The sequence below is a fragment of the Dendropsophus ebraccatus genome, chromosome 13, assembly GCF_027789765.1.
Source record: "Dendropsophus ebraccatus isolate aDenEbr1 chromosome 13, aDenEbr1.pat, whole genome shotgun sequence".
Classification (NCBI taxonomy): domain Eukaryota; kingdom Metazoa; phylum Chordata; class Amphibia; order Anura; family Hylidae; genus Dendropsophus; species Dendropsophus ebraccatus.
Window position 1 is genome coordinate 13,686,108 of NC_091466.1, and position 14,136 is coordinate 13,700,243.

The window sequence follows — 14,136 nt, forward strand, 5'->3', positions numbered from 1 at the left end:
ACGAGGCCTTCCTTTTTCCCATCCTACTCGAAGGTTATCCACTTGTGTTTTCTGCACGCAGCCTTGTCACTGTTTCCAACGGAAGAGTTCCCGTACGGCTGTTAAACCTCAGCGATGCACCTGTTGAGCTCCACAAATTCCATCCCGTGGCCCGTCTATTCCAGTTTGACCCAGAAGATGTCCTCTCTGGTGAGATCTCAGTTACTCAAAATTCCAACCAAATTGCCGAAAGTGATGCAAAATCTTGGTGGACCGAGTTAAACGTAGGAGATGCCAATACTCCTGTGGAGCAGATCAATGGAATCCTAGGCATTATGAAGAAGCCTTCAGCAAACATCCCTTGGACTTTGGAAGAACCTCAAGTATACAACACCGCATCTTAACTGGGGATCACCCTCCCATCAAGGAGCGCCATCGCCCAATACCACCAGCGATGTACCAGTCTGTTAAGAAACTTGTCCATGAGATGAAGCGTACTAATGTCATTAGAGAGAGAGTGAGAGTCCTTGGGCTGCCCCACTAGTCCTCGTCAAGAAGGACGGCACTATCCGTTTTTGCGTGGACTATCGCAAATTAAATAATATTACCCACAAGGACGCCTATCCCTTGCCACGCATCGAGGAATCCTTAACGGCCCTGGGATCTGCCGCTTACTTCTCCACCCTTGATCTTACCAGTGGATACTGGCAAGTACCAATGGCGCCAGAAGATCGTGAAAAGACTGACATTACTACTCCTATGGGGTTGTTCGAGTTCAATAGCATGCCATTCGGACTGTGCAACGCCCCTGCCACCTTCCAAATGCTTATGGAGCGATGTTTAGGGCATGAGTGTCCTTTTGTACTTGAATGACGTGATTGTTTACTCTCAGACCTATCAAGACCACCTCCATCATCTGTCTGAGGTATTTCGGGTGTTGATACAACACGGCCTAAAAATCAAGCCGTCCAAATGCCATCTATTGAAACCTAGTGTCAAGTACCTGGGACATGTTGTAAGCGCTCAAGGCGTTGAACCGGATCCTGAGAAAATCTCGGCAGTCCGGGATTGGAGAAGACCCACTACCGTTAAAGAGGTCCGCAGCTTCCTTGGCTTTGCGGGTTATTACCGCCGCTTCATTCCGAAGTTTGCACAAATGGCTGAACCCCTCACGGAGTTACTGAGAGGTTGTCCCAAGGAGAACAGCAACCGTAAGCTTCCAGTGGACTGGACAGAGCGTCAAGAGAACGCCTTTGAGACCTTGAAAGAACGTCTCACAAACCCCCCAGTTCTAGCTTACCCAGAATATTCACAACCATTCATCCTATGAATACAGACGCCAGCCATCAAGGATTGGGCGCAGTGTTGTCTCAAGTCCAAGACAACAAAATACATGTGATTGCCTATGCCAGTCGTAGTCTCAGAGGAGCTGGAAGAAATGACAAAAACTACAGTTCTTTCAAGCTGGAACTGCTCGCTCTTGTTTGGGCAGTAACCGAAAGGTTTAAAGACTATTTGGCTGCCACACCTTTTACAGTGTATACAGATAACAACCCCCTCGCACATCTAAATACTGCTCGGCTGGGAGCCCTGGAACAACGGTGGGCATCGAGACTAGCCAACTACAAGTTCACTGTCAGGTATTGCAGTGGCAAGTCTAACCTCAACGCTGATGTGTTATCAAGATTGCCTGTTGGGGAGGAACCACCGGAAGATGACAAGTATGAAGAGGTGGAAATGCCTCCTTTCTACACCAGAGTTGCCCAACAGAACGCCCTTACTGTTCCTGCCAAAAAAGGGGAAGCCTCTCCTAAGTCACCAATTGAGACTCTTCAAGAGCCATCACGGTGGAAGACTTTACAGGAAGAGAGTAGAGTTCTGGGTGAACTACATGACTATCTCCTCACAGGAAGAATCCCTGTTCGGCTGAAGAAAGCCCAGTATGATGTGGAATTAACTCGCCTTTGGAGGAAGCGCCTGTTTATACAAAAAGACCTTGTTCTAAGAAACACCCTTGATCTTGTCACTGGTGAAAGGCTCCATCAGATACTGATTCCAAGAAGGGATGCTCAATTCATCCTAGAAGCCTACCATGACCGCTCTGGCCATTTCGGCATACAAAAAACTGAAGCCACCATTCGTTGCCGGTTTTACTGGATAGGGATGAGAACCGACATAGAGAGCTGGTGTCGAGAATGTCCTGCTTGCAGTATCACCAAAGATGGGCGTCAAGACCAAAAAGCTCTCCTTCATCCCATCAAGACAAACAAACCCTGTGAAATTGTGGCTTTGGACCATGTGAAGCTCGGCCCAACCCGTTCCGGTTTTATCTATGCCTTAACAATGGTGGACCACTTCACCAAACTAGCTGTCATTGTCCCTGTCAAGGATCTCACAGCCAAGACAACTGCTGATGCCTTCTACACAGAATTCATCCAACACTACGGTTGTCCTGACCAAATCCTCACTGACCGAGGTTCAGTATTCGAATCCCAGTTGTTCAATGAGTTATGTAGCTACAGGGATTGCAAGAAACTCCGAACCACGGCCTACCATTCTCAAGGAAATGGGATGTGTGAAAAGGTGAATCAGATAATCATTGGCATGCTGAGAACTGCTGAAGTTACTCCAGGTGTTGAATGGCCTAGCCGTTTAAAAGATTTGGTCCACATGTACAACAACTCTATACACACCTCTACTGGATATACCCCTTTCCATTTAATGTTTGGACGACAAGGTCAGTTGCCTTCTGATCTCGCCCTTGGTGTCCAAGTACCTGATACCATTAACCCACTCCCAAAAACAGAATGGGTACAAGAACATCGTCGACGCATGGAAGAAGCTAAACAGATTGTCGAGTCACATATGGAAGATGCTCGTAGATGACAACAAGAAGACTACAACCAAAAAGCTCATGCTGCTCCACTGAAAATTGGAGATCGTGTTTGGTTAAGGAACAATCATCGTACTGTAAAATTGGATCCGTTGTTTGAACGAGAGCCTTACACTGTAATGTCAATTCCTTACCCAACTTCAGATGTGTATGAGACATCCACAGAAATCGTCTCAAGTTATGCTTGAAAGAAGGGTTAACTCCAGAGTCACCCACAATTGAGACACCTGTCTCTGAGATCTCATCAGCACCACTTACTCCACGGAGACCTCCTTCATGGGAAGAATTGATGTTTGCACCTAGGTTACTCATGTGTTCTCCTTTGCCCAATACTCCTGCTGTACTGCAAGAAGATTCTCCACCAGCAGAACTTTCAGAACCTGAACTTTAATTTCATGATGCTCCTGAAGAATTTGATCCAGAACCTGTTTTAGAGCCTACCTCTGTACCCCTAAGACGCTCTGAGCGTACCACTAAGGGTATTGCCCCAGCCCGGTAGAGAAACTAAAATGTTCTTCACAAATTGCTGTTTATGTATTTATCTGCATATTCATGTTCAAAACTGTCTTGCAACCGTAAAAGTTATACGCCTGGTTAACCGCCAAGTTCCTCATTATTGCACTAATCTTTTGTTTTCAGTATGGACCTTAATCCTTTACATTTAGAACCCTATAATGGACGATTGTACTTATTGTTAAATAAGGATTCATATCTACTTAACCTGTGCCTCACTGAGCTCCCTAAGGACGATGTCACATTGTGGAAAAAGACTCAACCTGTATAGTGGCACAATTTCTACTGTTCCTCATTCCAAAGTTATTATACATGTTGGCTATGTTTGGTTACATTGCCATAATGGTTCCATTATTTCTGCATGGTACAACTGTAATATGTATGTGTTTTATCATCTCTTATATGTACATTTTTACCTTCCTTAGTTACCGAGGCCGGCTCCATTTAAAGAGAGGGAGTATGTGGTAACCCAGAGCAACTAATTTCTGCCCAAAGTAAGGTAGAATGAGGTGTCCCTAGGTTTGACTCTGTGGTGTGGTGTATTTAACTGCAGAAGCCTCTGTAGAGCCCTCCATTTTGTTTAATAGCTATCTCAGCTCAGCTACATCCATGTTCTAACGTGTTTGTGTATTTCTTGTCTGTATACCAAGAGTTAACAAGAGATCTGTGAGGTAAGCCTTGTATCCTTGGTACCAAGACAGAACTCCTCTAATTGGGCCAAGAGATAACTTTTGCTCCAAACTCCACCCTTCTTCTGGAAGGAGTGAGATTCCCTGGTTAGGACTGGTGTAGTGTGTAGTTTTGGGCTTTGCCAGGTGAAGTGACCACTGTTCTCAGTCCACCTTCAGGTCTGGGAATTAGAAGAGAAGCAAAGCAGCATCTTTACTCCCAGAACTTCTAGATTCCTTTGGTAGAGGAGCCTGGATCATCTGTTTGGGACCAGTGTAAGAGTAAGTGATCTACTGGATAGAATCCCCAAATGCCAGAGGACTTCTCTGAACTTACCAGTATACCAAAGTGTCCCACTACAGTGCAAGCTACTGAGATATCTTTTTCTCTAATTTCTGCAATTCAGAAAACTTCAGTCATTAGGTCAACCCTGCTCCAGAGACCTTCTGCCCAGGCCCGAGTGTATGTGAGACCCTCAGCTCTGCCTAACCTATTCCTCATAAAGATAGAAGAACTGAGAGGATCAGAGTTATTAGCTGCCTCAGAACCCCATTTCATCACTACACTGAAAGCTACCACAGATCTCACCATTAACTCCTGGTGTTGGATCATCCTGACTGCATATTGCCTTCTTATGCGACTGTATGAACTGTACCAAAGTTTTACCTCAAGTAAAGTGCCTTATTGCTTCCATCCTACAAGTGTGTGGACATTGCTTACTTCAAGGTACATATGACTTTGCATCTCCTGTGTGTGTGCTTAGAGACCGGGCCACCATAACATCCTCGGACCCCACTGTGACAAGTAGGTTCCAGTTAGGTCCCAGTTGCACCATAACACCCAGCAACCCCTCACAGTTACACCGGGATACCGCATATATTCCCCTCATTAGTATGGAGCAGCGTTCCGGCTACTGGGAGCAAAGCCTAGTAAGTGCATTCAAAGGAATGATGGTTGATATCAAGGAGATCAACCAAAACACCACAGAGACACCATCACGTGTTTCTCGATGTTAGTGAATCTAGGAACATTCCCCCCATAGTTTATCCTTGCGCTACATATAACTAAAAGTAACTCAGCATTTTTATATATTTTTGCTGATGGAGACATGACACTCTCTATAATGAAGCTGATGGAGACACTCTCTATAAATGAGTCCGAAGTTTCCTTCCACTTGTTTTATTTTAATCTTCTTTCTTCTCCATTCTTGTAATATCGATCATATATTTAAACCTCAGTTTTAATCTTTCTTACATAGAGAGATTATCACCTGGAGACATCCAGATCAGCCACACCATCACCAGGAATGACACCTGCTCGCTGGCCGTGTTCTGCACCGTGGAGAGAAGAGATGTGACTATAACATGGAGTGGTGTACCCAGCAGTGATATCAATGTGACCCGAGGTGTCCTGTATATACCCCCTAGTGGTGTGAGCGACACCTATATCTGCACCGCACATAACCCTGTCAGTAATGTCTCCAAGGATGTGAATCCCGAGGAATACTGCAAGAAAGGTAATTCTATTTATTTAACATTACAGACAGGGGTGATTCTAGCCTCTCTGCTGCCCGAGGCGAACTATAGGATGACGCCCCCCCCCCCCCCGGTCAATCCGCCCACATTATAATACACTACTGCCCCCCCCCCCCCCCCCCCCAACTGCTGTCCCCAATAAACAAAATGTTTGGTCCCTTGCTGCACAGAGGATGTCAGGAGAGGAGGGTGCTAATCCTAGAGGAGAAGTCCCAGCAGCACAGAGGATGTCAGGAGAGGAGGGTGCTGATCTTTTAGGAGATGGTTCCCCTCTTCCCCCCTTATAGATGGACCCCCTCTTCCCCCCCTTATAGATGGTCCCCTCTCCCTTATAGATGGTCCCCCTCTCCCCCCCCCCTTATAGATGGTCCCCCTCTCCCCCTCCCTTATAGATGGTCCCCCTCTTTCCCCTCCCTTATAGATGGTCCCCCTCTCGCCTCTCCCCCCCCCCTTATAGATGGTCCCCCTCTTCCCTCTCCCTTATATATGGTCCCCCCCCTGCACAGCAGATAAAACAAAAACAAAAAACAGCACACAACTCACCTGCCATCCGTTCCCCCGTCGAGCCTCTCTGGTCTGGTCCCGGCTGATGTGCGGCTGCCCGGGGTGTCCCGTCCTGTCCCCGGCAGTGCGCGCATCAGAGAGCTCCCCGTGCGCCTGTGGCTGTGACTTCCAGTGCACAGGGAGCTCTCTGATGCGCGCACTGCCGGAGACAGGATGGGACACCCCGGGCAGCCACACATCAGCCGGGGGACTAAAGGCTGCATTCCCACGTTCCGTGGAATGCCAGTACCGGAGACCCCCGAGCCCGGACAGCATCTGTAATTAGATGCTGGGAGCGGGGGAGACTGTATTCATAAGCGCCGCGCTGTAGTAACAGCACCGCGTGGCTGATTCATTACACCGCGGCGCTTATGAATACAGTCTCCCCCGCTCCCAGCATCTAATTACAGATGCTGTCCGGGCGCGGGGGTCTCTGGTACATGGTACAATCAGTGGCGGATTATAATGTGGGCGGCCGCCCGAACCGCCCATATTATAATCTGCCACTGAATGCCGCCCCTAGGGGCGTAGCTAATGTCTCTTGGGCCCTGGTGCAAGAGGTCAACTTGGGCCCCTCCTTTCTCGATGCTATTGGTATATATATATATCTCAAGACTGATATTACCAATAATACCAGTATACAGGAAATATTATCACCGCCATACTGTTACTAAACAAATCCTGTTTACTGAGACCAATATTGCCAATATTACCAGTACACAAGGGGAAATATTACCGCCACACCACAACCATCACCACCATATTGTTACTGACCAAATCCAGTATACTAAATCCAATAAAACACAGTACCAGATAACAAGTAACAAATAATACCACCTCATAGTGACTAACACCACCGCTGCTACTGAATATAATCCTCTTTACATAGACCAATATCACTTCATACAGTCATATAGAGGTGGACGCACTGTACACAGGATCTATACACCATATACATTACAGTGCAGTTATATCAAGTGACTCACAGGGGACGTCTTCTATGATCGGAGTTCTTCCCTTTTCATCTTCTCCATCTGTTGTGGGCGATTTTGAGAACTTCTCTGGGCCACGAATCCACAGAATCTGCCAGACAGACATATTAGGCTCCTCACACTGACACCAGCATCTCTCTAAAAACTGCACATCTGTACTGTCCCCTTTACACCCTCATTTAGTAGGTAGCCCTGACACTATGTGACCCCCCTTAAAGTACATGCCCCCCTCTGTGCATGCCCTATTGTATACACCCCCCATGTAGTCCACCTTATAGATCGCCCCCAATGTTTCCCCCTTATAGATGGCCCCCTGTGTTGTCCCTCTTATAGATGCCCCCCATGTTATCCCCCATATAGATGGCCCCCCATTTTATCCCCCTTACAGATGCCCCCCATGTTGTCCCCTCCTCCTGCCCCTTTATCACCATACTACTACCCCTTTCATCCTCCTGCCCCTCCATCATCATACTACTACCCCTTTCATCCTCCTGCCCTTTCATAATCATACTACAAACACCTCCATCATAATACTACCACCCCCTTCATCCTCCTGCCCTTTCATCATCATACCACTACACCCTTCATCATCCTCTTGTTCCTTAATCATCATACCACTACACCCTCATCATCATACCACTACACCCCCATCATCCTCTTGTTCCATCATCATACCACTACACCCCCCATCAATCTCTTGTTCCATCATCATACCACTACACCCCCCATCATCCTCTTGTTCCATCATACCACTACACCCCCATCATCCTCTTGTTCCATCATCATACCACTACACCCCCATCATCCTCTTGTTCCATCATCATCATCATACCACTACACCCCCCATCATCCTCTTGTTCCATCATACCACTACACCCCCCATCATCCTCTTGTTCCATCATCATCATCATACCACTACACCCCCCATCATCCTCATGTTCCATCATCATCATACCACTACACCCCCCATCATCCTCTTGTTCCATCATCATCATACCACTACACCCCCCATCATCCTCTTGTTCCACCACCATACCACTACACCCCCATCATCCTCTTGTTCCTTCATCATACCACTACACCCCCATCAATCTCTTGTTCCATCATCATACCACTACACCCCCCATCATCCTCTTGTTCCATCATACCACTACACCCCCATCATCCTCTTGTTCCATCATACCACTACACCCCCATCATCCTCTTGTTCCATCATCATACCACTACACCTCCATCATCCTCTTGTTCCATCATCATCATCATACCACTACACCCCCATCATCCTCTTGTTCCATCATCATACCACTACACCCCCATCATCCTCTTGTTCCATCATCATACCACTACACCCCCATCATCCTCTTGTTCCATCATCATACCACTACACCCCCATCATCCTCTTGTTCCATCATCATACCACTACACCCCCATCATCCTCTTGTTCCATCATCATACCACTACACCCCCCATCATCCTCTTGTTCCATCATCATCATACCACTACACCCCCATCATCCTCTTGTTCCATCATCATACCACTACACCCCCATCATCCTCTTGTTCCATCATCATACCACTACACCCCCATCATCCTCTTGTTCCATCATCATACCACTACACCCCCATCATCCTCTTGTTCCATCATCATACCACTACACCCCCATCATCCTCTTGTTCCATCATCATACCACTACACCCCCATCATCCTCTTGTTCCATCATCATCATACCACTATACCCCCCATCATCCTCTTGTTCCATCATCCTCATACCATTACACCCCCCATCATCCTCTTGTTCCACCACCATACCACTACACCCCCATCATGCCCTTTAAAACAAAAAAATCTTTACTCACCTGAATGGTTCCTCTAGTCTTCTTGTCACGCGCTGGCGGGCTTACCGCGGCTGGGGGCGGGGCTTCCAGCGGAGGGGGCGGAGCTTCGCGGGACCTGTTTTTTTTCGCCTTTAAGATGCTCCCAGCCCCGCAAGTCAGCCGGGGGCCGTCCCAGCCTCCTCTTGTGATCGCAGGCAAAACATTGCTTGCGGTCACAAGAAGGAGCGGGATGGGAGCAATACAGTGGCAGTACAGTAGCGGCCTGGTCGCGGCGACCGTGGTAGCTACGCCACTGAATGCCGCCCCCATGATAACAGCTGGTGGCGCCGCCTGAGGCAGATGACTCAGGTCACCTCATCATTGCGGCGCCACTGATTACAGATAGGTAATATTTGATCTTTCAACTCATCAGACGCCCGTTTCATGTGATTTCCTGTCGTATCCAGTTCTTACTACCATTGAGGTACAAAGTACGTTTTCATCTACTTGTTAAAGACTGTGGTGTGGGTGGTCAGAAAAGTGTTAAGACATAAGAAGTCACTGACATTGTTATCGATATCAGCTCAGTGTTAGGAGCACCCATTGAAATCTGTAAAGCTGCAATGACCTCCTTATTACAGGCAAACTGACAGCACAGATATGTATGCACCCTTGCTGCCAGTTTCCCTTTGCTGATCACAGCAAACGTGACTTCCGGGAGAAGGCCTTGCGCTTGTACTGTGGAAAGCCAGGTCACTTTGTCAAGGAGTGCCAGTCTAGGCCCAGCGAGCAGCCGGAAAGGCCGGTGCCTGAGTGTCTGCATCATGAAGATATGTAATTTTTTGTGATAGGAAATTTGGTTGCAGACCTTATTCTTGGTCTGCTCTGGCTACGTTTACATGATCCGAACACTTAAACATGCCCAACAGGATCAAATCAAATATGGTAATCGTAAACTTCATACTGGTCTGAATTATTTGGTTGCAGATAAAGTCGGGTTGTCTGCTAAGAACTTACAACTCTGTGTCTCCTCTGCCCTTGCTACATAGGTCCCTTTACGATTGTCAAAGTAATAAATTCAGTCTCATTCAGATTGCAGTTGCCTCGGTCCCTGCGAGTTTACCCAGTATTTCATAAATCTCTGCTCAAATCTCTGGTCATACAGGGGGAATTAGAGTTTGAAGTAGAGCGGATCCTAGATTCCCAAAGGGTCCATAATTCATTACAGTACTTAGTGCATTGGAAATGTTAAGGTCCAGAGGAGTGGACTTGGGTGTCAGCGCAAGACCTCCATGCTTCTAGTTTGGTTAAAAAGTTCCATTTGCTGTATCCCTTTAGGCCTGGGGGTCCCCGTGAGGGTCCTCAGGGGAGGTGGGGGGGTGTTCTCTCAGGAGCCAACCATCACGCCAGGCTCCCAGCAGTGCCGGAGCGTGCACCTGGCCTCCTCTTACGGTTGCAGGGGGCACGCCAGTGGCATCTCTGACAAAGAGCTGGTAGCTAGGGATGCGGTGGCAGCGTCCTTGATCTTGCCGGGGCTTCACTGCTCCCAATATTGTGCCTATTATTGTGAATTACTGACTGGCGGCCAGCACTGACAGTCAGCTGGATGTGTGCGGCCTGGGGCTTGAGTCTCAGCTCTGGGGCTGGGACTCCAGCCTCCATAAATATACTTCCCTATGTGTCCTTTTTGCCTGCAATAGAGCCTCATCCCTGAGTGTTTCCTCCTGATTGCTATTTCCTGGTTTCCTGATTTTTGGCTTGACTTCTGACTACTCTCCTGATTGTTGATTTTGTACCACACTGACCGACTGTTACTGTCCTGGCTAGATTATGTCAACCTTATTGTGTTTATTTGTTCAGTTTGTGTTTCACTCTTCCAGGTTAGGGACCGTTGCCCAGTTACCCGCTGCCGCCAAGGGCAGGGGGGACAGTGCAGGACCTCACCTGTCTTGTGTCCTTCTGTGCTTTAGGCAATGGTCAGAAAGCTATTCCTTCAGTGGTTGTATTCTCTAGTTTTACCTCAAGGTGTCGATGTTATGGTCAGGTTCTGTGTTGCACAGCTATAATCACTAGATGGTTACTGTTTTTGTACCACATGGTCTGTGCCAACAAATAAAAGATGCTTTTCTTCTATCTATCCCTGCACTCTATGCATCCACAACACAATCCCTAGGGGACATTTCAGTGTAGTCTAACTGTGATAGTGAACAGACACACGTGTATGGAGAACGCAGAGACTTTTTTTCTAAAACTATCACTACAGACACAATGCAGTGCTATGTAGCTAGATGAGGACAAGTCAGAGATCACCCCAGCCCACGCCGAGAACCTCTCTAACCCGGATAGAGCAAAGCAAATGTAATCAAGGTCTACGTACTCTATCTCGCGACGCAGGACACACTCGGACACTTAGCTACACTTAGGTAACCAAGACTGGGTCTTGTGTCACCCTCGTAGGACGGGAAACCCGACACTGCAGGGCAGAAGGTGGTTATAGCGACATTCAGGTCAAATATTCTTCAAGTATCTCTCATTACAAGTTTCGGCAGAGCACATTTCTACACTGGGTTGGTGTTCTCCCGACAAACTCCTCTCCACTCTTCTGAACTCTCCTATTCTACTCATCTCTCAGCACTGATTCAGTGAAATTAAGTCTGTATCTCAGAAGTCACTTGTTGCACCACTATCCTGTATTGTAAGAGACTTTCAGTGAAAACTGCTTTATTTATTCTACTGGGACTCAGTAATTGTTGAACCAGCACCTATAAACACAGGCTACACTGTCCTTCGGTCATTTTTCACTCTCTATGTGTGACGGCAGTCCGGGTGAGTCAGCTCCCAACTTTGGACTACCGTGATAAGAGCCCACGGGACCCATCACAACCCAGCAGGTCACCGACCATTGGGGATCAATATAGCCAGCCACTAAACAAAGCAGGTATAACATCACACCTGTGTGCTGAGTTAGCACTGACATCACGACCGTACCATGACTGGCTGAGCTATTTTCCAACCACCAACATACATCATCCCAGCGGTTGGGCACTAAAAGGTGCAACCACCACAGTTCTAATGTGACATTATCGTAGGCCCCTATCCACACCAGCGGTTTGACATGAACACTGAGCCATCAGTAATCGACAGCCTGAACAAGTTGGTCACCCAGCTTAAAGGGATGGCAGGAGTAGACGGACTTCCCCAGACAACGTCCCAATCTACTGCTACGTAGGCTCCAGCAACCGCCACTGTCCAAACCACCCATCATAAATCTAAAATGTTACCAGATAGGTTTGATGGGTATCTGGATAGGTTTAACTCTTTCTCATCTGACGCTGAGAGGGTTGCAGTAATTGTCTCTCTCTTTCAGGGGTCACCTCAGGATTGGTCCTTGTCTTGCCTTGTTCCCCCTGATGCCCCTGAGTGGAACTCGGTTGAGAGGCTTTTTGTGGCCTTAGCCCAAATATGGCCAGCACAGAGACCTGGTCAAGGCTTCTGCTCTGATATGTCAGGGAGAATTTATGAGGCTACCATGAACATTAGATGTCAATGCCAGGTAGTTAATGTGCCAATCAGAAGGTTTCTCTCCATTTCTGTGACGTCATGACTACTGTTAAGCTTATTGGTTAAGTATATTGCTCATTTGAGCATGAGGGTGCTCAATCAAGGTTGATAATCGACCTGGCACCTCATGGTGCTAGGGTAAATGTCACCATACACCTTCAATAACTGACGATTGTTCGTCTGTGAGTTATATCTCCCGCACGCCACAGTGTCGTGTTGCATTTTTTATTTCTAATTTTTCTTTCTTGAAAAATTTTGTTCCTTGAAGTGATGCATAAATTAAATGTACAAAAATGACAAAGAAAAAATGCAATATGTTACTGAAAGACACATAAGAGATTAGTTCTGTTGTGTTCTGCAGTAACCTATTGCATTTATTGGAATTTTTTTTTACATTTCATTTACAAATTCCTTCAAGGAATAAAATATAAAAAAATTAGAACAAAAAAAATGCCCAATAGGTCACTTAAAGGGGTTATCCAGTGTCTTGACCCACAGAAACCAGCAACACACCCAATCAGGGACTGCAGTGGCGTCCCACCTCAGTCACTGATTGCCAAAGTGGCCGATTTCTGAGGAACTATGACATCACAGCCGTGACATTGTGGCTGCAGAGCACCAGGACAGGTAAGTATAACTTGATAAATGTTCCCACCACTCCCTGCTGCACTGTTTTTTTTTTTTGTCTTTTTTTTTGGGGGGGGGGGGGGGAGGTTGCCTTGACTAGACCTTCCCCCCTAGACTTTCCCCCAGAAATTCCCCCCATTGACTCTCTAGGTATAATTTTTTACAGTACTTTTACAGTACTATTCTGGCTAGGGCAGAGTTATAAAAGAATGCCCCTCTTACTGCTAACACCTGTGCTTCATAAGGGTGAGGGGGACCAAACTGAATTTGTGCCCTAAGATGGTCTGGCTTGTAGAACATCTCAAAACAATCCAGTTTTCTATCCCCTTGACTCCAATTGTCTAGAAAAGCAATCACCTAGATTTTGCAATACAGAAGTAAATTTACCCAGAGGAGCATCAGGGAGGTCACCACTTTTTGCGTTGTGATAAAACTTTAGAACCCTCACTGCCGATAAAAGGGCCAGACATCAGTTGATGAACAGTAAATCTCTTTATCATTGGCTAAACACATCTTTTTTTGCGAGCACTCGAAATCATAGGATGTCGCTCACATGTCTTCCCATGTAAACAAGAATGTGTAGGTGACTATCATGAAGTGAATGGGCCACATGATTGTTTACAATCTGTGGGTAACTGCAGCTGTTTAGTGTATGCCACCATCTTCCACAGGGCAATTAGCAGTGAGCTTGGATGTGACTCACCACTTCTCCCCACCGCTGATTCGATTTTGAGTTTGTGTGACCCAGCCACATGATTTGCTACATCTACAATAAATATAAATGCCCAAAAGGAATTATCACAAATTCACTACCAAAAATAGAAAAATATGAAAATCTTTATTAAATACCATCACAACAAAACAGCCACATTATTGATTGAGCATTGTAAAGGCTCGGCAATAAGGAAGAAAATAGAAGCTCAATAGCAGACCAAGCGCAACAGGTTGCAAAACAACCACACCGATACCGCAGGATGTGAAGGAACGAAGGCGTCTCAGTGTGAAGCGCA